Source organism: Syzygium oleosum, unplaced genomic scaffold, assembly GCF_021117445.2.
Source record: "Syzygium oleosum isolate NSW1041296 unplaced genomic scaffold, Sole_v2.1 Sole_v2.11, whole genome shotgun sequence".
In the NCBI taxonomy this organism is placed as follows: Eukaryota; Viridiplantae; Streptophyta; class Magnoliopsida; order Myrtales; family Myrtaceae; genus Syzygium; species Syzygium oleosum.
The window spans coordinates 4115351-4119423 of NW_026607495.1; positions in this window are offsets into that span (position 1 = coordinate 4115351).

Below are 4073 nucleotides of genomic sequence, written 5' to 3' on the forward strand. Positions count from 1 at the left end.
GGTGGCCCTCACCCAATTTGGCCGAGGGCGAGGCCTCCGGCGAGGGTCACCGGCGACCCTCGCCAACCTTGAAAAAAAAAGAAAAATAAGAAAGAAAAATAAAAATTAAAAGATAAAGATAAAGAAATTTTTTAAAAAAATCAATAAAATAACATAAAAAAATCCATGTCGGATGAAAAATTAATTAAAAAATCCACGTCAGCTCATTTGCCGGAAATGACACTCAAATGATCTATTTTCGCCGGAAGTGGCACTTAAATGATTTATTTTACTTCAATGTGGCACTCAAGTGAGCAAAAAAAAAAAGTTATAGCACTCAAGTGAACGCCGTACGAAAGTTATGACACTTCTAGTGTCCTTGTCCCCATGAATGGACATCATATACATTTGATTTTGATTAGGTTTTGTGCCGGTAATTTTCATAATTTGTTCCCAACCAATTGGAAGTATGGCTAAAGGACCCTCCTCCAACCAGGATTAAAGGAAAATATTGTTTTCTTTTTTCATTTTACACAAAAGGACTTCCTCCTTGTTTAAGCATACTATATAACATGTGTAAGGTCCAAATCAATATTTTATGTTCATCTTCAAAAGAAGGATTTATATAACGTACACCATCGTGTATCTAACTAAGCATGAGAAAGAAGAAGAGTTCTATGACTTCTAGTTTATACTCAAGGCTGCTCAAGGCTGCGAGCAGGACGATGATGACCAATGTTGGTGTCAGCGGGGCTACAATTTTGTTTGTTTTCATTTCTTCTATTTTGCTTATTGTTTTACGAATCTTCAAATTTGTTTTGATTATTTAAGAAAATTTACTACTTATTTAATCATCATGAACTTTTCCCTTGCTAACTCATTTTTTTGGTCGGCAACTCAGCTTTTCCAAGGTCCATGTTAGCAATAATCGGTCGGAAAAAATAAGAGATTAACCAAAGGACGAATGATGTGACTTTCTAAAGAAGTACATGGACGGTTTTGAAAAGAAAACAGAGGGGTGGTTTTGAATTTCAAGTAAAAGTAGAGGATCCCTAGTGAAATTATCCCCTGAGATGTACAGGTGAATAGTGATTTTGCTATAGCGTCTGATTGAGTAATAAGCTAACTTCGAAAAAAATATTGCATAGTCTATGGACTATATAAATTAAATCGATCTAGACTATTGATCATGTGAACCCACGATGGAATCAAATTAATTATTCAAATGATATTAATTTATATGGTTTATAAAATATACGGTAACTTTTCGGCTAAGCTCACTCTAAAACGAAGAGTTCAAACCTTATCATTTCAATATTTTTTTAAAAGGCTACTTCATTCATATATGGTCAAAACCTAAACACTAATAAAATGTGAAGCTCAAGAAGTGCTACAAGAAAAACAGCCTGAGACGACAAAATTTTTTGCGACGAAAATGACTTTTGTCGCCTCAAGTTACCCAAAGTTTTTTGTCTCCTTAGGATGAACCAATTTGCAAGGAAAAGTGCCAAACAAATTTTAAATCTTTTTCATTGGTGCCAATTTAGTCATAAAACCTTTTTTCGGTGCCAATTCAGTCTTAAACCTTTTGCATTTGTGCCAATTCAGTCCTAAACCTTTTTATGGTGCCAATTCAATCCTAAACCTTTTGCATTTGTGCCAATTTAGTCCTAAACCTTTTATTTTTATGCCAATTCAGTCCTTCCAACCAATTTTGGTCGGATTTTACTGACGTGGACGTCGACCGGCTGACAGCCGGTCACTGGTGCTGACGTGGACAACTTTAATGATATTTTGATATTTTTTTGAATTTTTTTGAATTTTTTTATTTTTTTTATTTTTTCTTTTCTTTTTTTTCCCCTCCCCTCCCTCCTTCCTCTGGCCGGCACCGGCGAGGACGAGCCTCGCCCGTGACCGGCGTGAGCGAGCCTCGCCGGGACCATTGACCGGCCAGAGGAAGGAGGGAAAGGAGGGGAAAAAAAAAGAAAAAGAAAAAAAGGAAAAAATAAATAAATAATTCAAAAAAATATTTAAATATTATTAAAGTTGTCCACGTTAGTGCAGGTGACCGACTGCCGGCCGGTCGACATCCATGTCAGCAAAATCCGGCCAAAATTGACCAAAAGGACTGAATTAACACAAAAATAAAAGGTTTATGACTGAATTGGCACAAATGCATAAGGTTTAGGACTGAATTGACACCATAAAAAGGTTTAGGACTGAATTGGCACCAATGCAAAAGATTTAGGACTGAATTGGCATCATAAAAAGGTTTAAGACTGAATTGGCACCAATACAAAAGATTTAGGACTAAATTGGTACCAAAAAAAGGTTTAGGACTGAATTGGCACAAATGCAAAAGGTTTAGGACTTTTTTGGCACTTTTCTCCCAATTTGCAAGTTAACTCTAGGGAAAGTTACTGTTGTCATTGATTCGATTAAAGAAGGGATTTTTTTTAACCTACGATGACAAAAATGAATTTTTCTCGCCTTTGGTCAGATCAAAGGAGACAAAAATAAAAAGTTTACGCGTTTAGTGGTGATGACCTAAGGCAACAAACATCAGATTTTGTAACAGCCATAAACCTTAGGGGTTTAGGAATACTAATAATTTTATCGCCTTAGATTTTTCTAAGGCAACAAAAATGAATGACCTTGTCGCCTTTTGTTGGATTGGTTATCAAGATTTTCTTTGAACATGAGATAATATAGTATCAAATTTTTACATGTAGTCATTATGTACAAGAACTGCTGAGTTATATATGAAAGTTGTCACTCTTGATATCTAATGGTTGAATATATTACATATACAACAAGTGAGTTACCAATTAAAGCATTTAATTCAACAAATGCATAGCATCGAGGGTATTATAGTCTTCTAATTATTTTTATTCTAAAAGAACCCTTGCTTTTAGATTAATCAATTAAAAATAAAAAGTTGTCACTTTTGTGGAATGAATTAATTGATCAGCGATTAGAAGGAGTTCTCTGTGTTATATTTGCGAAAGTCGGTTATATATATGAGCTTCATACATTTCTTTTAGCTAGCTAATAGGTTGTAAGTTATCACATTTATATATATTTTTTGTATATTTGTTACAAATATAATTAATTTCATTATTGGAAGAATGAATCGTTTTTTTGTCATTAAATATAAACATTTGATGTATGACAGAATAGAAATCTTTTCGCCTTAGACGTACTCTAAGGCGACAAAAGTAAGTTATTTGTCACCTTATGTATATGATAAGGTGACGAAATTTATTATTTTACCACCTTAGATATATCTTATTGTGTCCCATGAGCACTCACATAATCAACGGCTGGGATGCTGCCACATCACTCTCTTTATCCTTTTCCAGCAACCCAAGACCTTGTAAGTTTTTTTCTCACAGAGGAAAAATCCTCCTTCATCCATCACTACCCTTCGGCCAACGTCACCATTGCCGCTTCGGAGCATCATCATCGTTCTCCAACCCAGACCGTTCCACCACCAGCATAGTCACCACCGATGCGGCTGTTCCAACCACCATTATCACCATCACCACCATCGGCAACAAGAACAAACTCTCTCTCTCTCTCTCTCTCTCTCTCTCTCTCTCTCTCTCTCTCGGTTGACAACCAGGAGGTGGCGACAATTGGGTCTAGCTAAGCAACATAGGCTTGAGCAATTTATGTTGATGATATCTTCTCAGACACGCCCGATTTTGCTCTTTGGGCCAACCGGGCCTCCAAATCCATGACCTACTCTCTAGTCGTGACCAGAGAGAGATCTGAGACTGACAAACAAATCGATGCAGGCCACCGTAGTGTGCCGGGGTTCCGAAACTTACCGGAATAAAGCTAGATTGCAATACTCGTACAAACGATTTTGGCCTCTGTGGGTGTGACCTTGCGTTTGTGGAAGTAGCCCATGCCTCTAAAGCCACCATCATGGTATGTCCAGGGTTAGCATTTGCATTCGCATAATTTCTTGATTTTGTGTTTTGTCACGCAAACGCTATGACATGGGCCATGCCCTATGTTGGAAACAGTCTCCCTTTTGAAGAACTTATATTGGTCTTCTTTCCTTTATTGTCCTGATCCTCTTCAAT